Genomic DNA, 25,000 nt, shown 5'->3' with positions numbered 1-25,000 from the left:
TTGAAATAAAGAACTTGATAGCTTAAATAAGCATTAGTGAAAATAATAAAGGGAGAACTCAGTGGTTATGTACCAGAGTATAAAAGAAATTAGACCAGATTCTGAGTAAGTCTGAATGCCTTCAGCTTATACATGAGAGCCAGGTGTCATGAGATGGTAGAGTAAGAACCAACAATGGGCAGTTCAAATTGACAATAAATAAAAATGAATGCAAAAAAAAATTAATTAGTAGCATTCCTGAAATGGCAAGACAAAGAACTAAGCAAATAATGTAACTTACCAGACACTTTGTTAATGAAGCAAAAATGCTCTGGATACCCACTTCCAGAGAGATAGCTTCTGGGAGGGTGGCCTAATGGTTAAGGTGGTTGTCTTACAAACATAAGGTGCAGGGTTTGAGTCTCACAAGGGATAACTGGCTAGGCTTAAAATGGCTCGCAAGGGCAGTTAGCTTAGTACTGACCTATGAACCTGTTATTGGTCTGAGGGAAGGGATGGAAGTGATGTTCCAGTTAAATATGTAGAGCACTACATGATAGCACTACTCAGATATGTTACAGATCTAGTTTCCTATGTGGACAGGGTACACAGAGTGCAGAAAATGAGTCTGTATGCTGAGAGGATTAGACAATTAATTTTCAGGGTACAACAATTTTAAAATCTAGGAGTGGCTGGTTAAGGCAAGCAGTAGTAGCATCAGTGGGGGGAAGGCTTACATAGAGCTGCTTTTAAAGTGGGAATTTGCAGAGGTAGAATGATTTTGTATAACTGATATATCTTGAATCCTCCAGTTATTATGAAAAGGCTTTACTTATTTTTCTAAATCTTTAGAAGAAACAAGGCAAATATATACTGACGTGTTGAGAATACTGGTTTCCTAACATAATGAAAGAACAAGGAGATATTAAAAGCGATGAGGCTCAAACATTAGTGATTACAGGCAAGTAGCTAAGGACTCTTCCAGATTAAGTCTATAGGACATCTATCATTGCAGCTGTGACAATAGCAATGAAGTTGGAAAAGAAGAGACGGTACAATTCAGCACACAAGTAAGGTGTCTATTGAGGTGCTGGTATCAGATAACCTTCATGACAGGGTTTCACTGAAGGATTATGCTCATTGGAAGCAAGTTTTGTGGAGCAATGAGGGACCACACAGTGAATGTGGGGACTGCAGAAACATTGAAATAGGGAGCACATCCAGTTCACTAGAAAAAGTGAAACTTAATAAGATATAAAAGATGACAGGAGTAACAAAACTGCTGGCCATGGTCACTAAGTGGATCTTGAGATACACCGATGGCATATGAAGGATTAAAAATACAGGTGTGTGAGCAGCTAAATGTAAATAAGAATGAGGCCAGGCTAATTAGCTGGTTTTCTTGCCTCACCTGTGCTTTGAGCTGTATTGTATTTTCCTTTCTTTTCTTGTTTTAAACTGTATCAGTGGAGAATTGAGAGATCAGCCAATGGAAAGGCAGAACTGTGCTAGAATGTGCTTGAATGTAATTGAGGTGTGTGATGAAAAAAACGTGAAATCTTCAGGACTGGAAGGTGTATTTGTTTTTTCATCTGATAGCAATACTCTTTTTGCCCCTTCAAGAATGACAGAAGAGATCTCAGGGAGGTCCAGCTTTGGGCACTGTCTGAAAGTAGTGACTGGTGGTATTCCAATTTATGGCACTTAGTCATTTTTATTGCAGATATCACTCACAGTATAAAGACTAATGACATGTATATAGATTAATTTTCATACCCACTATGCTACATGTAGCTGTATCTGAAGTAAGTCAGATTACTGCTGTAAGTGCTGCTGAGGTGATTACATACATAGATGTGTTATCAACATATATGTTAGATGTTAAGAGGTTTCATTTTTGTGTGCACACACAGTGTTATTTTATTGCAGGGCAGATTTCATTAAACCTGTCTTGTAAGGTCATTATTTCTGAAGGTAATATATAGCAGGACAAATCTAATTCTCTATTTTCATGTATCTATTTTAAATTATGTTAAAGTGCATTAATGTAATATATATGAAAGTAACGTCTTTAGATATCTGTGGACAGGTAAGACATCTTGGATTGGGTCTAGGCTGTTGCACTATGCTTATTACATATATGATAGTAATAAGAAAAGTGGGTTTGTCAATGTGATTTAATGGAGGGAGAGTCAAGTGCTGAAAAGTTTTAGGTTCTTATGGGGGTGGGGGAGGATTTTTAACTTCAATTTGTGGATTTGATCACCAGGTAAACAGCATGTACATAACAAAGAGTATGGGGGGTGAGGGACAAACACCCTCAGCTACTAAACTTGCCCTTCTTCCACCCATCAGGCTGCCCTGCAGCCTGTATCTCCCATTCCAATTGCCCACTAACCCTATCTACCTAACATCTCCTGTACAAACAATGCCAAATGTACATTAAAAATGCCCAGCCCGACATCACTAAAATGAATCCTATCACTACAGAACCATAGTGAGTCCTTATCTGCAAAATTGCAATGCTCAAGTATCACAAAGTTCAATGAAGCACTTGCCCTGGTGATACTATGCTTGAGAAATTTCCTAATAACCTCTAGCGCCTTAAATTTAGCACTACTTTCCACGCTAACCTAGGTATAATTGAAGACCATATTAACAGCACCCCTGGAAACTAAACAAGTAAGTAACATCCTCTCTGGTACCACAACAGTATCATTATTTTATTTATTTTTATTTTACATTTGTTAACCAGGATAGTCCAGCTGGACACACATCCATTTTTATGGAGGCCCGGGGAGAAAAGCTCCACATGTGGATAGTTACATGAGAGTTAACAGTAGCAGTTTTATACAGTTAAATATAGATATCAGTACAGAATTATAGGATTGCATGCATACTTAAATACTTGGAATACATACATACTTAAAACTTAACAACATTAGTTTTCTTGTTTGAACTTAGACATTTTATTGGTACAAGGCTGAATAAGATAGCATATAATTCAGTAGTACAACATATATCAGAATGATAGTCAAATGTTACAGACTTTAGAGACTATTTTACAGATAGCCAGGTAGTGAAGAATGTGGTGAGCTGGTTAGTCAGGGTTGGTACAAGGGCACAGACAGTGACTTTTTAGGTATTTTTTGAGAGATGTTTTAAATTGGTTTATCAACTGGATTGATGTAAGTTCGGCAGGGAGTCAGTTCCAGATTGTACCAACAGAGTTGCAGAATAATGACTCACCTGCTGAGTTTTTAGATTTAACAGCTTGTGCCAGCATTTTTTTAGAAGAGCAGGGAGTTTTTAGGTTACCATATGGGGTAATTATATTTTTGAGTATGGGTGTGCTTTCGGGCTGATAGCGGATGTTGTGGTTTATTATTAATTGGTTATACTGGATTTGAGAGGGAAATTCTAGCCAGCCTAGAGATTGTAGGTTAATACAGTGGTGGGTTCTATATGCTGAGCCTGTGGCAAATCTGTCTATGTTATTGTAGCAGCTATTGAGTTTACTGAGGTCAGATTTACTTTGTATAGATTAGGGAGGCATAAAGAACGGTTGAAAGTAAATGTGTTCAGGCAATCACTGTCCTAGCAGTTGGGGTTAGAAATGCTTTAATCCTATATAGAGATCCTAGCTTTTTGTTTTAATGGTTTTGTTGATGTGGGTGTCAAACTTAAGGTTATTGTCAACAATTACACATAGTAGTTTTGTATTACTTTCTGGGGAAATGATTGTGCCATTACTGGATGTTATGGTAAATGATGGGAGGATTCAATAGAAGACGCCTGTCAGTGAGCCAGTTTTCTACTACGTTGAAAGTATTTTGGGTTAAGGTCTGCAGGTCTAATGGGGAGGTGGCAGAGCAGATTAGGGTAGAGTCATCTGCATATTGAATGCAGGCTGCTTTGGGGGTGACTGTATGAAGATCAATAATGAGGATGGAAAATAGGAGAGGTCCTAATATAGACCCTTGAGGAACTCCAAGAGTGACTGACAGTAGGGAGGAAAGGCTATCCTTCCATAGCACAGCTTGTTGTCTTCCACTTAGGTAGGACTGAAACCAGCGTATTGCCAGGCTGTCTATGGCAAGAGGTTTTAGTGTTTGAATGAGCAGCTGGTGGTTTACCATGTCAAATGCCTTAGATAGGTCAAGAAAGATGGCAGAGGAGAGTGTATTATTACAAATTTGATTTATTGTTTGAGAGAAGGATAGAAGGGCTGAGGTGGTATTATGATGGGGTCCAAATTCATGCTGTGAGGGAGCTAGGAGATTGTGCAAATTGAGGTAATGAAAGAGTTGCTTGTGGATAAATTTTTCCATAATTTTAGCCAGAGGGGACAGAATGGTGATGGGCCAGTAATTGGATAGATCAGTGGAGTTACCCCCCTTTATGAAGAGGAATTACATGGGAAATCCTCTAGATGGAGGGGATATATGCTTCAGAGATGGTTCTGTTAATTAATTAATATTGAAATGTGATATGCTATTGGGCCTGCAGCCTTTTGAAGATATTCAGCCGGCAGCAGGTCTGCTGATAGGGTGGTGGGTTTCAGTTTCTTGATTAAGGATCGGATAAATGCTGTTGGGACAGGTTGAAAGTTAAAGGACAGCTGGGTATTGGATATGGTGTTAATAGGGTCTAGGTTGTTGGGGCCTAGTTTGTTGGCAAGGGATTGTATAGTTTCTGTAAAGAATGTGTTGAAGGCGTTGCCAATATTTTCTGAAGGTTTTTGGAGGATAGATGCAAGGGTAAGGGTAGTAGTATTACCTGGATGGAGATTATTTAACCTGGACCAAAATGCATGTGGCAGATTTTGATGTGTATGTTGCAAGTTACAGTAACAGTCTTTTTTTGTCTAATATTATAGACTTCTTAGCATCATTTCTTAGCTGTTTATAAATAAGTTGATCCTTAGGGGTTCTATTGGTTTTCCAAGAGAGCCAGCCCTTATTTCTATTCATGATTTTTTGTCTAGTTTCTTTGGCCAGCCACAGAGCTACATTTTTCTTTGTTCTGACAGTCTGGGTGGGTGCATGATTGTCAAGGATTGTAAGAAATGTGGAGTTAAAGTGTGATACTGCCTCATCTAGTGGAAGTAGTTTTAGTCTATTCCAGTTACATGACTGAAGGTCTATTAGGAATTTGGTTTGATTGAAGCTCTTATTGTTCCTAATAGTTCTGAAGCTAGGTATTAGAGGGATATCAGTTTTTTTTGTCTGAGTATCTACGTTAGGAAGTGGTCACTTATTTCCTCAGGTTGAGTGCCTGCTTTATACATTTGGGGAGGGCTATTAATGAGAATCCAATCTAGTATACTTTCTTTGTTATTGGGCTTACTAGTTATGGTGGTGGAGGTTATGACTTGGGAGAAACCATATAGATTTATGTGGGTAGTAGGGAAGTCTGAGGAGCAAGTGTTCCAATCTATATTAAAATCACCTAAAACAATAGTTTCTTGAGGGGAGTTTATGGACAGCCACTGAAGAATTTCTTCAAGGATATTGGTGTTGTTACCAGGTGAGATGTAAATGCAGCCAATGCTTATAGATTTATGCTGGTTAATTTGTAGTTTTGTAAAGAGTATTTCAGCTTTATCAGCTTGGGGAGCTTGAGGACAGTTGGAAATAGTTACATTAATTGAAGAGTTATATAAGACAGCTACCCTCCCCTCCCTTCTTTGAGGTGTGGTCCAGTCGTATTATATTGTAACCCGGAGGAGTAACGTCATTGTCAGTGGTGGATGGCTTAAGCCAGGTTTCGGTAAGACATAATATATCTGGGGAGTATACTGCCAAGAGTGCATGCAGGTAGTGGATTTTATTATTTAGTCTTCTAGTGTTTAGGTGGCAGATAAGGAGAGAGGTAGAGGAGATGTTTAAGCATTGAAGGCTAGAAAGGATGTTCTATATTGGGTTGGATGCTTCCGATGGGGTTGATCCTGGGTTGGGGTGGATGTCCCTATCCATTGTGCGGTTAGTTTGAGAATTAATTATTAGTTTTGGAAGTTTGAATAAAAGTTTGTAGTAGTGGTTAGCTCTAGGGTTAAATTAACTGATTCAGATGAGCTGTAGTGTTATTGTAGTATGGGAGATGGAAGGGGGGGGGTAGTGGGTGATTATGGTTATATGGAAGAGCATGAGTATCGGTCTGTGATCTTGGGTAGTGAGAGCCTGGGAGGGAGAGATGTTCATAAGTTGTGATAAGATACATAATTATCAGCAAAGGTAAAAGGTAGTAGGAGGGCTTTGAATTGAAAGGTGAGGTTGAGGCTTGTAGAGGCATTGAAGAGGGTTTGCAACTTACAATTGTTTAAGAATGGGGGTGGGAGGGTAGTAGATGAGGGAGAGTAGAGAAATAGGAAGTGTGTTGTATTTTAGGGTGGGTCTTACAATTGCTGATTGGTTCCATAATTAGGGGCGGGTGATATTTAGGGGCAGGGTGGGGCGCAGAGCAAGCCGAGTGTAAGCGGGGCTAATATGGAGCTCAAAGAATTTAAACCCCTGCTTCAGGATTATGCTATGTATTTTCAAATGTTATATGTTTATGCAGGGAGCTCTACTGTTTTTATGCTATGTAATTTCAAACTTTATATGTTTTATGCAGGGAGCTCTATTGTTTTCCTCAGTTGGCATGATTAAGCTCTGTTTCTGAATGCTAAAACCTAAGGCAGACAGCTGGACTACAGAGCTTACAGTAAAGAGGAGCTACATTCTGGGTGTCGGAATTAATTTATGGTCATGGGCTTCTTAGGCTAAGGGGACTTGCTGTGGACCCTGTTCAGCTGAACTTTATAGAATTTTAAAGGATAATGACCTGCTGTATTTTCTTTTGTTAATGGGAGACTCGGTGGATGAGATTCCTTTAGTTTAGCAGGGCTGGTTCTTTTCCGAGTTCTGAGCCATTCAGGTACAGCAGGAAGGGTAAAAAGACCTGATAGGGGATAGATTGTTAGCACTTTTCTTACAAAAAACTAGAGATAGCAACAGTAAAAATATACTAGGGGTAAGCTCACACTTTAAGGCTAGGCAGCAGCTAGCTTTATAGGTTATTTCAATGTAATTGTAAACCAAACAGTATACTAGAGACACAACAGTCTGTAGTCCTTGTATTCATCAAGACAGCAAAAAGAAACTAACATTGCATGCTAGTACATGTAAAATAATGTATCTAACATTGCAAATAACATGATTAACACTCCGCTCACTGTTTTACTTAGTGAACTAAGAGCGGAGAGGATGTACGGCATTTACAAACTGCCTGAAGTAATTGCAAGTACCTAAGCACTGTTACAGAGTGATGCTGATGCTTAGACTGAGTGGAATTCAATTTACAGTGCATTAACTACAATATAAGCTGCATGCAAATTCACTAATGCTTTAAATAGTTAAAAATACAGGTTTCACATACCAATTACAGATAAAACAAACAGCCAACTAGGTCTGTAAGCATTAATGGATTTGAAAATGGCTGTTTTCTGGATGATATAAGTAACCTTGTTTGTGTAGCTAGTCTGGGAGAGAGTAGGCCTCCTGAAAGGCTAATACGGAGCTCAAGAGTTTAAACCCCTGCTTCAGGATTATGCTTTGTATTTTCAAATGTTATATGTTTATGCAGGGAGCTCTACTGTTTTTATGCTATGTAATTTCAAATTTTATATGTTTTATGCAGGGAGCTCTATTGTTTTCCTCAGTTGGTATGATTAAGCTCTGTTTCTGTATGCTAAAATCTAAGGCAAACAGCTGGACTACAGAGCTTACAGTAAAGAGAAGCTATGTTCTGGGTGTCCAAATTAATTTATGGTCATGGGCTTCTTAGGCTAAGGGGACTTGCTGTGGACCCAGTTCGGCTGACTTTTATAGAATTTTAAAGGATAATGACCTGCTGTATTTTCTTTTGTTAATGGGGGACTCGGTGGATGAGATTCCTTTTATTTAGCAGGCCTAGTTCTTTCCCGAGTTCTGAGCCGTTAAGGCACAGCAGGAAGGGTAAAAGGACCTGCTGTATTTCCTTTTGTTAATGGGGGACTCAGTGGATGAGATTTCTTTTATTTAGCAAGGCTGGTTCTTTCCCGAGTTCTGAGCTGTTCAGATACAGCAGGAAGGGTAAAAAGACCAATTACAAATAAAACAAATAGCCAATTGGGTCCATAAGCATTAAAGGATTTGAAAATGGCAGTTTATTACCTTTACCTTTCAAATGTATCACTGTATCATCTGGAGCCCCATACTGCTTGCTTTCTTCCTCCAAGGCTAATAGCAATTGGCACGATAACATAACTCTTATGACCACACCATTGGTTGTGCTAGTGTGGTGGTTCCCAACCCAGATTCTTTCACCAGGTCTCACCTCTGCTCTACTAGCTACACAATAAACAAATAAGTGTCCAATTATGACTAATAACTTATTAACTACATGAGAAAACACAAAGCATTAATACCACTGCCAAACTGCAAACACACAAACACTCTACCTAATATAATTGAAAAATGCCCTGAAATGACACCTCTCCACCCTCTTAATGACCTATACAGATCTGCCTTCTTCTGCCATATCTATTGCTCAACTTATTCTAGAAGAATCAGTAGCATAGTTTCCCTCATTAATCTGCTGCACCTCCAAAGCTCAGCTAATCCAACTAACAAATACCTAGCATCAATCTGCTTCCCCCAACCTTCACAAAACACCAAACATTTTAGCTGCTTCTCCATACCTGACACCATGCTAACCCCCATGCAGAGGGAAAAATCAAACACTCCACATTCCTCGGTAACTCCACCTACCTATATTTTCCTTCATGATCAGTCTTTGATCTTTCTAACCAGATCAGTACACCTTTTGAGATGATTTTTAGCTCTTGACAATGCAATTTGACTAACATTTCACTTACCCAAAATGCTCCAAATACATAAAAACTAATAGAGTAACCCACAAAACATAATCAAAATAATATGCTATCAAACACAGACCTCACAAAGCAATGGCAACATTTGCTTGCCCAACTGTAACCTGTTATCACTCATCTTAGGCTGCATTCTTTCCCACCCTTTCAAAATGCACAAAATCAAACAAGACTTTGTCACATAAATGAACTCTAATAATACTCACTGCATCAGCTGATTTGCACCTCTGCACCAAGTACCTGACCACCAACTGCACTGACCACCCCATCTGATCCCACTGGCAACGCTAGCACAAAATACTTAAAAACTGTAGGAGCCCTACCATCAGCCCTACCATCAGCCATTCTAGTCAGCTCAGACCATGATTGCTGTACCATCCAATTCACCATACCTATTCTATCTCCCATAATACCTCAGGCATTATTGTATGACTTAGCTGAGCTCCTGCTGCCAGCTTCAGGAAACTGTGAAGCTGAAAGCAAGATAGACTGTGACAAAAGACATTAAAATTACCAAAAATACACTTAGTTGAAAAAGAAAAGTTAATGTTCAAACCATGCAACAGAACATTCCTCAATAATCTGTGCACCTGTCTTATTGGCTAATAGCTGAACCAATTTCAAATTTAACAAATGGAAAACCACTTTTTTGTTCCAAAGTTCTGCCACCCAAACCACCACAGAAGCACAAATTTGCACCAGCTCTAAAAAGATGATGTCTTTCTGCCACTCATTTAGCCACTCCATAGGCCATCTCACAGCAAATCACCTACCCCCAAAATATGCACCCATCCACAGACCATTGGCTGCATCAGTAAACAATTCCAGGTTTGACAAAGAATCCCACTTTCCTTGCCAGAAAAATGATCTGTTAAAGGAATGGATAAACTCCACACAACCATAGATGTCCTCTTTAATCTGCTTATTTCCCCACACTCAATGATGTGTACACCTAGCTCCAAGCAGCAAGTTAGCCAATGATTTCATAAACATTCTGTTCTGGTCTCACTACTCAGCATGAAAAATTCAGCAATCGAAACACTTCCGTGATCTATTTAATTCCGATTTTATCCTTGGAAACCAATGCCTCACTCCTTCTCCTCACTTTGTCCAACTTGTCACATGGCAATCTAATTATCTTTGCATCTGTGTCAAGCTTCAAATTCAAAAATGACAGAACCTTAGAGGAACCGTCCAGGTTGTCCTTCACTAATAGAACTCTGAGCTGTGCACAAAACTGCTCAAACAAACTCATGCCATCCCTGATTGACTCTTCTCCCTTCACTACTAGTAAAACTTCATCCAAATAATGAATAGCCAACATGGATTCCATCCTCTTCTGTCATAGCCAGTGCAATGTCATGCTGATCTTTTCAAAAGTTACACAAGCTACTGAACAACCTACAGCATTGTCAAAATAAATTATAAATGTTTCCTTTCAAATGCATACCCAAAATTTGTCAGTCCTTTTACCTCACTAGAAGCAGTCTATATGCTGATTCAGTATCTACCTTCACCAACCAATGGTCCATAAATGATCATATCATCCTTACTGCATCATCCAAAGAGGCATACTGGACCCTAATGTCTGCTTTATCAATATGACCATTGACTGAACACCTTCAGAGAATGACAAGTGAAATATGAGCTGAAATTCCCACAGGGATATCTTAGGGCCAAAACCTAGTGTGGATACTTGAAACACATCAAATGGGCCTAACAATCTACCCACTTCCACCTCTTTATCCAGCAATGCCTGAGCCACCTCCTCCCTCCCTAGGAACAATTTCCAATTTTTACACATTTTATTAGAACCACTAACTTTAGATTTAACTATCAAACCACACTGAAACCCCTATACCAACTCTTGGGTCACCTCTTTATCTGGGTAGCACCACAGGAATGACTCCAACTAATCAGCATAAGTAGGTGTATGGCCTGGCAGCCTAGTCAGTTCCTGCACAAAAAGGTTGCCCTGCCCTACTATTGCTGAATTCAACCACCTTTCACAGACACCTACCTCACCACTATTTCCTACCCATGTACTATCACTGTTTAGATCCCAGTCACCTCCTTCATCCAACATTTAACTTATAGATGCTGACTCCATATTGCGTACATAAATATGTCTGACTACAGGTAGATCAAGTGCATTTTCCAGAATTGAACACCGCAAGCCTTTGCTTTGCCTCCACATCCTTCAACAGCCTCCATTATGGGACCTCTTTTTCTGTCCAACGTGGTTCCCATCCATGTGTCTGGATGTCTTTTTACCCGTATCAAAGACTTTCCCACCACCTTTAGCTTGCAAGAATGTTGATCATACTAGAGCTAGGTGTTTGAAAAGACAAAACTGCAACGAACCACTATGAGATAAAATCTTTGTAAAATTTAATGAAGATGAACGAGCGCTTTCACGCACACTCAGGTGCGCTTCATCAGGTACAATTACATTAGACATATCACTTGCTTTTTATACATTAACTAAGTCCTCAATTAAACAATTAAAAAGGTAATTGGACAGACTTAAAGGTACAACACATAAGAAAAGTCATTATCAAGACAAATAGTTCATTTAGGCAGTCAGCCGCACCAGATTTCAAAAATTCTCAAGTTCACCTTAAAATAGCAGCTGGGGAACATAGTTAAAAGCATATATTCAGCAGATGTTATGGCTTCCATATAATATATATAAGATTAAATAAAAATAATTTAATGATAAAGAGAAACCTTACTATAAATCCACCTATCAGTCATTGCTTAAGGTGAAGCATATCAGACCATGATATGTTAATGGTGCTGGTATTTTATATGTATGAGTGGAAAATCCATTCGTAAGAAAACAAATGGCATAAACAAAACCGATTGGTCAGATCATATAAAAAATATTGTGCAGCCAAGGTCATAGAAGATGACAAAATCTCCCTAAATATGTAAAGGTTATATTATACTAAACAGTTCTCTAAACCACTTAGATATAATAAGTATCTATCAAATAATAATTGTTAATCATACAAAGGTATAAGTATATAAACCTAATGAGAGGATATATAATCAATGTGCTAAAACACAATATTTACGGATCATAAAGATCAGTATGAGTATATATATACAGTCATGACTAAAAACATAAACTGAACAAACCCAAACAATAATGTAAAGGCAGTTTATGAAATCAACATACAAATGTAGCCCCTAATCTCATGTTATGAAGAGTCAGTAAGGGCTGTATAAAGATGTCATTATGCAAAATTAAAAACACTGATAAAATAAGGGTATAACGTACAAATGCCAATCACAGAAATTCAAAATAAATAAGCATAAGCCAACATGGACAACCCTAACATGCTAAAAAATATATATAACAAATGTAAAAGAACCAGGAGTGGCTAAACAAAACAGGTATATGAAAATTGTAGAGGTGATCATTAGACCATGGAATAAGACAAATGAAATTATACTGTCAAAAAGACCCTGTCAAAGCAGGCCGGATATTAACTATGGAGCTAGGTGTTTCCACTGTGAAAGAGCTGAGCTTTCTTAATCATTAAGAAATAAAAAAAGCAAAGATAGGTTTTTCCATGATAACTGCCATGAAGTAAAACAAACCTACCACCCAGTTATCTCACATCCTTGGCCTGTACCTAGCAGGACCCTTTTTCTCTAATGTTGCTAATGCTGCTGTGAGGTCTGTAACACTAGAATCCTCCAACTCTGCCACTCTATTTCCCATCTGCATCTATAAGGTCAAACACCCCAACAAAATGTCCCTGCCAAATTGAGGGATATGTGCTGCAATGCTAACTTACCACCTACCCCTAGCATAGGGAAAACCTGTTTACCCACGCACATTCTTATGTCTGCCATTTGACCAGACATTACTAATACCCCTGCCCTGGACAGAAGAGGAAATTATTTATCCCCCTTGAAGGGTCTACTACCCCTTCTAGATCTAAATCTCCTTCCACAACCAGCTGGCTCATGTCTAATTACACCTGATCCTCCCCTATAGAAAATTCTGTAACCTATTTCTGTCATCTACACTTAAAGCATTCACAGGCATAAGCAACTCGACATCTGTGCGAATAGAATCTGTTTCTCCATTACCCCAAAACGTGTATCAAGCTCATTATCTGTTACTTGCTGTTCATCCATCACTGATGGGTCAACTACTTGTCCCTGTGATCTCTTTGTCATTTTTGATCTAGCTACTGTGACATTTGACCCTAGGTATGTAGTCTTTAAAACAGTTCCTCTGCTTGAAACACCAACTCCTGCTGCTTCAGCACCAACTCATCCATTTGGGTCATCCTAAACAAAGAAAAGAAAATGTCATTAAAAACCATCAAAAAACACTAGACAGTACCACCCCTCCATCCAGCCCCCACTTACACTGGAACTGCCCTTACCTTAAATGTCTCCATAACACCTTTTCTATCCTCACCATCTACAAAGCCCCCCCCAAAGAAATTATATATATATATATATATATATATATATATATATATATATATATATATATATATGGAATCACTCCACCCATAAATGTCTGATAGCTGCAGAGAATTCTCACCCCAACATGATATTCCCTGCTTTCTAAGTAAGTTCTTGTTAACACAACCATTTTATTTCTGTCCCTTTTACTCCCTTCTAAACTGCTAAATTACACTAAATAAATAATGACAGCTATGGACATTTATCTCTGCAATGCATATTAGGTCACAGTCACAATGTCAGAACTGCCTGAAGTTAATAGCCATCATATTCTGAATGTGTCCCTCATTTTTTTTTCTTATTAATATTAGGCTGTCAGTCTCCAAATTAATACAAGCCTAGCCATTTACCAGTGGTCAGACTCAACCTTGTACCTTGAATCTGTGTGGCAGAGACATTAACCATTATAGAAAACCATTCCAAACAGTAACCAGATGTTCATTACATTTTTATCTTTTTTTAATATATCTAATGAGCTCATATGAGCTTAAACACATGCATCTCTCTTTTTAATGTCAGTGGCTCTGCTTCTTCACCTGTGCTTTAACACTGGGTTCTGCCTCTGAATATACAGTCAGTCACGCTTTTCCCCAATTAACCTGTCTCCACCAAAAGGAACCTTATTGAAATACCCAGCTACCTACCTCAGTTCGGCTTCATACAGGCAACTTCATCTCTTGCTTTTTGTTGTTTAATCTACCACCTCACCACAAGATAGGCATGGCAGGGTTTTTTTTTTTTTACAGGAGATGAAAACCCCCATCATGCTTATTGTGTGGTGAGGTATGTGCTACTTCTAACATATAACCCTTTAAACCTGCTGCATCTAGCTGTTTATAGCCATATATATTTCTTCTGTTTTGAAACTACTAAAATTAAACAAGGGAGGCACCCTTACAGATTAACATCCACCCCTGCAACTGCCCAACTCTTCTGAACTCAACAACACACATCCTTACGTGGCCCTGCCCTAACACAAAGTCTTTTAGACTAACTACTCACATATTGGGTTCTAAACAAAATGCAACATGCTTTTTTTATCAGAAACAACCCCACTTTTGAAATAAACCATGGCTCCTAACCTAAATGACTACCATTCCAGTTTACTACAACCTATAAACAAAATCCCCCTTCCCATTTATCACATAAACCAAAATAGCTACCTCACCAAGTACCAAAGACCAGTCTCACCTCACTTTGCCAAGAAAATTCTACCTGGGACTCCCACTAAAAATGCCAACACTACCCCAGTCATTCGCTTGGATACTATATTTCAGTTATGGAGTGCCAAAGAGATTGTCCCTCCCCTAATCTAACCTTATATGCTACCCCCATCACATTCCTTCCTACCCACCTGCCTAGATAACCCTCCCAACCCTCCATTTAGCCAGCCTAACACCGTCTATTAACTCTTTCCCCTCTCTTAACAAAAAACATGGCTCAGTGAGAAATGAGTCTATAAAGCAAACCCTATTTTTATTCTCCCCATCATAAATTCACAATCTGTATTTTATTATACAACAGTTACTCACACTGACTACTATAAATTATCCATACCTCACTTCTGCAAGAAAATTCTACCTGGGCCTGACAGTAAAAATGCCCCCACTACTGCAGCCATTCCCATGGATACTACACTTCAGTTATGCAGTGGCAAACACACAGTCTGCCCCCTAACCTAATCTTATTCACCAACCTTAATAGCACATTCCTTAATACCCACCTGACTACATAACCCTCCCCTTCCCTGCACTTAGCCAGCCTAACACCGTCTAATAACACTCTATTAACTGTATCTTCTCACCTCCTCTCTCTTTCTTGACAAAAACATGGCTCAGTGAGAAATGAGACTGTCAAGCAAAGACTATTTTTTATTCTTCCCATAAAAATTTCACAGTCCTGCATTTTATTATTCACAATTACTCACATTAACTACTACAGATTATCCATACACTATTTGAAAATATCTATAATATCTTTTTCTGCATCTTTCTTTCCATCATAAATCCCATAACACAACATATACAAATCTATATTTTGGAAACATTTAAACTGATATTCAGTTTTAAGCCTTTTTCATACATGTTTGTGAAATAGATGCAACCATTTTACCAGTACCATGATGCATTGTGGCCACCACTGCTTTACATAAAGGCAATCTGAAGATATTTCCTCTGATGGATTATCATCCAGCAAATCCTGCACTACTGGCCAGAACATGCCATACAGTGTTACAGGTGACATGAGTAACAGTTTTAATAACGCCATTTTACATATAGCGGCACAGCCTATAAATATCTAGCTGCAGGTCTCCAAAGACTACTGCACCACACCACTGGGTATATCCAGGCAGAGGAAGTAGGCTTTCAGCAATCCAAACATACGCTAAATGATGTACTATGCCTGTGACAATACAGTGTTGTTTGGTATGTCCACCATGGTCTGGGGATTGTGGATGAGAAGGGGTCATCAACAGAAGTAAAGTAAAAGAACATAATATATTAAAATGTTTATTACAAATGTTATCAACAGATGGTGCAGTGGTGCAGCAGTTAGCACTGTCGCCTCAAAGCAAAAGTCTCTCTGGTTTGATTCTCGGCTTGGCTATCTTCTGTGCAGAGTCTGCATGCCCTCTTAGCGTTCATGTGGATTTTTTTCCGGGTGCTCTGGTTTCCTCTCACATTCAAAAGACATGTCTAGAGCCTTTCTCTGCAGGCCTCTGCTGAAAATGAGCTTTGTCCCACTTTGACTTTCCCGGTAAACAAATGTTAAATAAAAATAGATAAAAATGGACTTAGAAAATACAGATTCTTCGAATCTATTGAAGGATGTGTGAATGTGGAACAATTTGTAAATAAATAACTAAATTGTCTAAGGTCTATTTTGAGGACCTCCAGTTAATAACCTTATATAAGAAGTAGAAGAGAAGTTTGCAAGCCAAGCATGGTTATATAGAAGTAATTAATCGGTTATATTTAAGTTAGCTAAGTCATACAAAGAGATAAACTGGTGGGCACAAAAATTGTACCAAGAATCAAAATGAGCAGTCCTGTTATATGTATATTCCAGTTTGTTTTGAAGTGGCATAGCTATTAAAGTATCCAGGGAAGTGTGGGAGACAAGTTATCAGGCAGGACCTAGCTGTAGAGGATTGAGCTTTGGCTTCTTTTGCATCTTCTGCAATGTGTATTATAGTGAATAAGATAATATGGAGTAGGTTACCCAACAGAGAGCGCATAGTGTTAAGATGAGATAGCGACTGGGAAATAGGAGGAGAGTCAATAAGGGGATGTATTAGTATTTTCTCTTAGGCACTCAGGAACAGACTTGTGCAATTTTGCCATGTCTTGACTGTGTGGAAAGATGACTGTAAAAGACAACAGAGAGTTTGCTGAGCAGTACCAGAAATGCAACTGCAGATTCAGCTGTATATTGGATTAGTTTTACATTAACTATGTTTAGGGCCATCTAGATCACAGAGATGGTAAAGAATGTCAAGTAATGAGCCATGAGGGACACCAAGAGCAGCAATGTTTTGTGTTGATATAGCGCAGGTACATTGTACTGCTTGTAATCTGTTTTGTAAGTAGATGTTGAACCATATAACTCACAATGTATGCACAATTTAAGGCAATATTTATCCTGAAGCAAATATATCAAATTAAATCATGCAGCTTTCTCCATAACATCCATTAATCATTTTAATAAACCTACTAACATTCTTAGCATTTTCTTTTGTGGCATTGCATTTCCTTGCTGCGTTCTTTTCCTAAACATGTATTTATTTGGTCAAGTTTACAACTTGTGAACATATACCAGACTCATCTTAATTGCTATTATAGCATGAGAAAATTATATTCATTCACATTCAGTGTCATCACCACCATCAAAAGGGACTGCATCACAGAAAAGCATGCCATTGACCTTTTCCCATTCTACTTTTTTTCTAAGGCCAAGGACAAAACAAATGTTGAAGTGCAATGTTATATGAGCAGAAAGAGTACAGAATATTATGAATGTACATTTTAGAAGAAATGCAGATAAGAATGCAAATAAATACAGACTGAAGTGCAGGACTTCGGACATTTTAATCATGATTTGTAATACTTGTATAGCCAGTAATAATTCATTTTGAGAGTTTGCAGTCATTCACTCTGTACTGACTGCAACTAAATATCTGCCCCTGTAGGAAGATAATAACAAAAGGGAATAAAACAGAATTTGTAGGACAGTTGAAATCAGGAAGGACTAACCCAGCTGCTGCACTCACCTGCTGGGTACTGGCATTTGCTTCTGAGATTTGTATGCACCATTCTGTTGTGCATTAAGATCTATGTGCCAAGTATATCACTCAGCTAGATGAGTGAAGCATTACAGCAGCTTGCTTTTATGGTTAGGGCAGAGTGCTGCGACCCATACAGATGAGAGATTCAACATGTCAGAAGAAATAGCTGCAAAGAGCTGCATGTGGTTTTCTGCTTTGCTGACTAGTTCTGTTTTCCATAGAAAAAATAAAAATGTCATTTCAACAAAAAGGAACTAAAATACGTCTTATAAACTGATTCAGATAGGAATTTATTATTTTTTTATTTAAATATATAAAAACGTATATTGCAGGTATGATGATTTTCACTGTAAAATAAATATGGTGCAAATATCTAAAATGTCAGAGTGCATAATGTTCAAGTGTATGCAGTCACATGCTTGTTCGATGTGAAGATAGAAGGCAGTTACCATTCCTCATATTGCAAAATAAAACTTTAAAAATCTTCTTTGTTACTACCATTATAAACTTCACACACACACACACACACACACACACACACACACACACACACACACACACACACACACACACACACATACACACACACACACACACACACACACACACACACACACACATGCACAAATGGGAAAACATGCGCACACATGCACACCAACATACACACACACGCAGTAGTGCACAGAATCGGATGTCCTTTACGCTTCAGCATTTCTGGAGGATACAGTGAATCATTAGCACTAATCAATCTTCTTTATGCCTGCTCATGATTCTGCCATTCCTGCTCTCGATGTTGTGGTAATTTAATAAAGGCAGTAGGAAAGGGAGTAATACAGCCACTCACAACAATCTTCTCTGCATCAATACCGATGAATAATGGATTGTAAATTTTAAAAAGATTTTCACAACTTTATTAGTTTAATAAAATTTACAAATCCCTTGTGTTTTAAGTGATGTGAATTAAATAACAAACATTGTTTTATCTGGACTTACTTCTCTTGTGAGTACTGTAGTCTGGCCTACCCTTCTTCAAAAAAAAAATATACTGTATATATGTATATATATATATATATATATATATATATATATATATATATATATATATATATATATATATATATAATGTGTGTGTGCATGTATAACTATATATATATATATATATATATATATATATATATATGTGTGTGTGTGTGTGTGTGTGTGTATACATAGAGATAGATATAAAAAGGATATTGTTCAAAATACAACCATTCAGAATGAAGAGAGTGTGAAATGCAGTATCAGAATACCAACACTTCATTTGACTGACACTCAGAATGCAGATGCAAGTAAATATGTCTATGTATGTGTTAGTGGGTTAGAGCTAGAGTAAAGGTTAAGTAACGGGATAGTTTTAGTGTTGTACATGTTTGTTGGTGCATGTTTCGGTGTTTGAAACTGTCTCATATAGTAGTGCATGGTGCATGTTTCAGTGTTTGAAACTGTCTCATATAGTAGTATTTTTATGGAGAAGGTTTTTCTAGGATAATTTGCAGGAGTATGATGCCACAATACGAAGATAAGATGATCAGCTTTAATAATTGGCTTAAACTCTGGTGTCATTCAAATGGGATCCAATGTCTGTCTGCCTGGGATGACATGCTGGACAAGCCACGCTGCTTCACAAGGGACGGCTTGCACCTGTCACCCCTGAGCTTCCGGATATTGGCAAAGGCTGTTGCCACCCCTATAGTGCCTTTTTTAGGCAAGGCTCAAATTCTAAACCTACCACCCTAGAACACAAAAAAGGAAAAAAACTAAGGGTAATGCTGCTCAATGCCAGAAGTCTCAATCTCAAGATGCACGCACTCGAGGCTCTTCGCAGTATGGAGAACATCGATGTCTGTGCTGTGACTAAAACCTGGTTCAAGGCTCCTGAGAGCACCCCAGCACTATCAGATTTTACCTCATACCATGTGTTCCGGCCCCAAAATCCGGACAACACCAAGAAAGGAGGGGGGTGTCCATATTCATCAAGGACACCTATACCTCAAAGTTGGTGGCAACACACGATGCATCGGAGACCATCCAGGTGCAATTAACCATAGGCAAAACTGCTCTGTAATTTGTAGCATGTTACAGACCACCCTCTCAAACTCAGGAAACTCACATAGCCTTCCTGAAAACACTGGAGGGGATAAATGTATTTCCAAACACCATCATACTAGGTGACTTCAACTACCGTAATATAGACTGGGATCACTACTCAAGCCCAAACACTCTAGCCCAAAGATTCCTGGAGTTCATAAACTCAAATGCCATGGAACAACTAGTCACCATCCCCACAAGAGGTGAAAACATACTTGACCTCATCATCACGAACATGGGATCACAATGTTCAACACCAGAAGTATACCCCTCACTGGTGAGATCAGATCATAAACTAATCTCACTGGAGGTCCTCATCCCGCCCCCACCTGAGATAAAAAAGACCACAGTGAAGAACTTCTCAAAAGCCGACTTCACACTTCTAAAAACTAGTGTGGTCTCCTTTAAGGCCCCCGAGCCGGCGGTAAACATTACCCAAGCCGCTGAATCACTTACAAACGCTTTCTACCAGCACCTACAGGACTGCATGGATCAGGCAATCCCAAACAAAACAAAGACTCTTTGTACCAAAGGCAAGCGTCCAGTCTGGTGGACCCCAGCCATAAACAAGGTCTACAACAAAAGGAGGAAGCTACTACAAGATAGAGCAAAATCCTTAAAAGGTAAGACACCTTTGATCACTATAAGTAAAAAACTAAGAGCGCTCATAAAATCATCCAAGGCAAATTTTGAGAGAAAAATCGCTAAGGACTCAAAAGACAATCATAAGGCCTTCTTTAGCTATGTTAGAAACCTGGGAGGAAACTCCCAGATATGCTCAGAATTAGTTCAAAATGATGTGAAAATTACTGAACCTACAGACATTGCCAATATACTGGCTGACAGGTTCAGTGCAAACGTCTCCCCCCCCCCCCAAAAGGAGAGATATCTATACCAGAGGATTGTAGCCCCCCCAAACATCTCTAACGCCCAGGTGAGAACTGCTCTCTCTAAGGCGAAAAACACAGCATCCATGGGACCGGATGGTGTCCCCGGCTGTATGCTCCACGAACTCAACGAGGAATTAAACCCGCAGTTAGGACATTTGTTTAATCTTAGCCTCACCTCAGGATACGTACCCAAGGAGTGGTGCACGGCAACTGTGGTCCCACTTCACAAAGGCGGTGCCTCCACCGACCCTGGAAATTACCGTCCCATCAGCTTGACAAGCCTGATCTGCAAAGCCATGGAGAGGATCATAATGGAACTCATAAATAAAGACATAGGGAACTTGCAGACTTTGGATCCAACCCAGTTTGGCTTTGTTAAAGGCAGATCATGCCTTTTAAACTTGGTCGACTTTTTCGAAACAGTCACCAAGGCCATTGATGAGGGAAAAGGCAGTCCATACAGTCTACCTCGACCTGGCAAAGGCTTTCGACACAATACCCCACTCAGGTATAGTCGAAAAACTCATCAGCTTAAATGTAAACCCATACATCACAAGATGGGTTGCAAACTGGCTAAGTGACAGAACCACAGGGTCAGAGTTGCTGGCGCCATGTCAGACTCAAAGCCTGTCACAAGTGGGGTCCCACAGGGCTCAGTCCTGGGCCCACTCTTGTTCGGCATCTACTTTTCTGAAGTACAAGCAAACACAGGAGGGTTATGGCTGACAAAGTTTGCAGATGACTGCAAACTGGGCGCCATAGTCAAAAACACATCTGACACAGATATCCTTCAGAAGGGCCTCACAGAAACGGATAACTGGTGCCAGAGCCATGGCCTAAAGTTAAACGCCAAGAAATGCAAAGTCATACCCTTCGGGAAAAATAAGGTTACCCCTAGCTACCATATAGGTGGCAATCCACTGAGCACAGAAGAATTATCAGAGATCTGGGGACTCAGGTTGACAGTAACCTATCGTTTGACACTCACGTTTCTAAAGTAGTTAGGAAGACCTTCTACATTGCCCACCTGATCATGAAGGGATTCACATCTAGATCAAGGGAGGTCATCGTCCCCCTGTACTCATCACTCATCAGACCAATGATTGAGTACAATGCTCCATTCGGAATGTATCTGACCCGACACCTGCAGCAGCTGGAAAGGCCCCAAAAGGTCCTCACCAAAAGGATAAAGGGTCTCAAAAATATGTCTTATGCTGCCCGACTGAAAGAACTTCAGCTCTATTCAGTCGCTTAACCGCCTGCTCAGAGGTGACCTGTGCCTGACATACAAGGCCATGTCAAACCCAGATTTGATGAACATGCTTCACCTCAAAAAATCTAGATCCCTCAGAACTACAAGGGCGGGAGACTTAAACCTTGACACGGTCATTAATAGGACATGCTGGAGGGACAGATTCATCACCCAGAGACTCCCTATGCTGTGGAACAAAATCCCGGTACATGTGAGGCAGAGCACCTCGCTGGCCATGTTCAAGAGAAATCTTGACCAATGGATGGGAGATCGCAGATATACCCCAGGGATTACCTCAGTGTCTCTGCTTGACAGAGGCACAGCAAAACAATGGGCATAGTTTTCTTCAAACTAAAGGGGTGGCGAAAGCCACAAAAACTCTGGGCTAGGCTTATAAATGCCCTTGGGCAGATAGCCTAGTACGAACCTATGAACCTATGAACCTATGAGTAGGGACAGTATTATAGTTAGGGTTAGCATGCATTATTAAGGTGGTGTAGGGGAGCAAATATATGTAAATTCTTACCACAAGGTCAAAGGACAATGGACAGTAAAAACTTCCTTAACACCAAAGTCCATCAATCTCATACAATACAGTGCAGTGCCATTGCCATGACTATCAATAAATTGCAGATAAATAAAATAATATGACTATTTCTGTTTGGAGAATAGGAATGACAAAATTAACTACAAACGGCTATGTGCATGCATATATATATATATATATATATATATATATATATATATATATATGGGTCCCCTTCAGATGGTCGAACTTTTAAAGATCGACTTTCATATGGCTGAGACCATATGATCGAACTTTTAAAAGCTTGGCGTATCTGAATGGAAATCTCCATACAGTGCGGAATGGGAAGATTTCCCATTACCGCAACGTAGTGCGATCTCGAAATTGGTATATTTAAGTAGTGGGGGGTGTGGGAGGTGCAGGGGGGCTTGCCCCCCTGCTAAACAGAGTTTTTTTTTTTGGGTGTGTGTTATGCTGTTTACTTTACATGGTCGATGTTTTAAATGTCGATCATATGGTTTCGGCCATATGAAAGTCGAACATTTGAGTTATCGATCATGTAAAGTAGACCCATACACACACACACACACACACACACACACACACACACACACACACACACACACACACACACACATATATATATATATATATATATATATATATATATATATATATATATTTATATAGTTCCACTTGAAAAAATCGAAAACTCATAACATCTAAATTCACAACATCTAAAACCCAAAACATCTAAAACTCATAACATCGAATCTCAAAACATTGAAAACTACAAAGCAAATATAAATAACATCCCACAGAGGTTTTACTATGTTTATGCACTGGAGCAAGCCCCCCCCTGCACCCCCACACCCCCCGTAAATTAAATATAGCAACTCCGAGGTCACACTACAGTGGGGGAAAAAGTTAATTTCCTAACCCCACCGTAGTGCAACCTTGGAGTTGGTATATTTAATTTATGAGGGGGGGTGCAGCGAGGGCTTGCCCCCTGCATAAATGTAGTAAACAGTGTGTGGGATGTTATTTATAGTTGCTTTGTAGTTTTCAATGTTTTTAATGTTTTGAGATTCGATGTTATGAGTTTTAGATGTTTTGGATTTTCAATCATTTGGTCTCACTGTTTTAAATTTAGATGTTATGGGTTTTCGATGTTTTCAAGTGGAACTATATATATATATATATATATATATATATATATATATATATATATATATATATATATATATATATATATATATATTTACACTCACACAAAATATACATAGTGTGTGTGTGTATATATATATATATATATATATATATATATATATATATATATATATATATATATATATATACTATATCTATTTCTGTCCCTCTCTCTCTCCCTCTCTCTCATAGACACACATACACACACACACATACTATGTATGTGTGTGAAATGCATTCATATGACTGAAAACTAAAAATACTGAAACACAAAATACTGAAATATAAAATACTGTAAATGGTAATTATCCCTTTCCCCATTATTGTGTGATCCTGAAGTTAGTATATATAATTACAGGATCCATACTGTTTATTGAACTGCCATTTCACCAAAAGTGAAATGGCCGAGCGCACTTTTGCGAAAGTGCTTTTCACCAAAAAAGAACTTTTGTGACAGTGTGCTAAAAAAAGGGAAGAACATGGGGAAATGGATGTTGTTGAGATTGCGGCACAGTGGGGATAAGGGAATATTCCCTTTTCCCCACTATAGTGCGATCTCGGAGTAAGAATATAAAAGTAGGGGGGGTGGGGTTGGGGGTGCAGCCCCTCCACATGCAGGGTGCAGGGGGGGCTTGCCCCCCTGTGTAAACGTAAGTTCTCTGTTTTTTTTTTTTTAGTTTTGTTGTTTGTTGTTTTTCTTGTACACATTAGTGAAGGTGCTTTTTTGGTGAAAAGCACTTTACTTAAAGTGTGTTCGGCAGTTTTGGTTTCAGTGTTGTGGGGGTTTGGTAGATAGTCCTAGATCCATAATTACATAGCAGGGTTGGGGGGATGAAGGGGGACTTGCCTCCACATACACATTAAATAGGTTTGTGAAATTTTGAATTGTCAAAATTTCAGGTTTCACTATTTTGAGTTTTCAATTGAATTAATGTATTCTGTGTGTATATGTGTATATAAACATACAGATAGTTGAACATTTAAATCAAATGATTCAAGAGGCATTTGGTCAAAGAAAGTGGGCATTACATGCAGCACAGTGGGGATTAGGGATTTTACCCCACTATTTTGCAATTTCAGAATTGGTATATATACACACACATATGTGAGAGAGAGAGAGAGAGAGAGAGATCTTTATATAAAACTAGCAAGGGGTGCAAGGGGGATAACCCACTACAAAAACATCTTACTTTCTTTTGTGTTATTTTTGATCAGCTGATATTCGAACATTTGTATAAAATTATTTGCCATTTGACAATGTAGTTTTCAATATCTATCCATATATTATATATTTTAAAGGAAAAAAAAAATAATATATATATATATA

Source organism: Protopterus annectens, chromosome 10.part0 (assembly GCF_019279795.1).
Source record: "Protopterus annectens isolate FY-2018-M chromosome 10.part0, PAN1.0, whole genome shotgun sequence".
NCBI classification, from domain to species: domain Eukaryota; kingdom Metazoa; phylum Chordata; order Ceratodontiformes; family Protopteridae; genus Protopterus; species Protopterus annectens.
The sequence above is the reverse complement of the archived record's forward strand: the minus strand, read 5'-3'. Positions refer to the sequence as shown.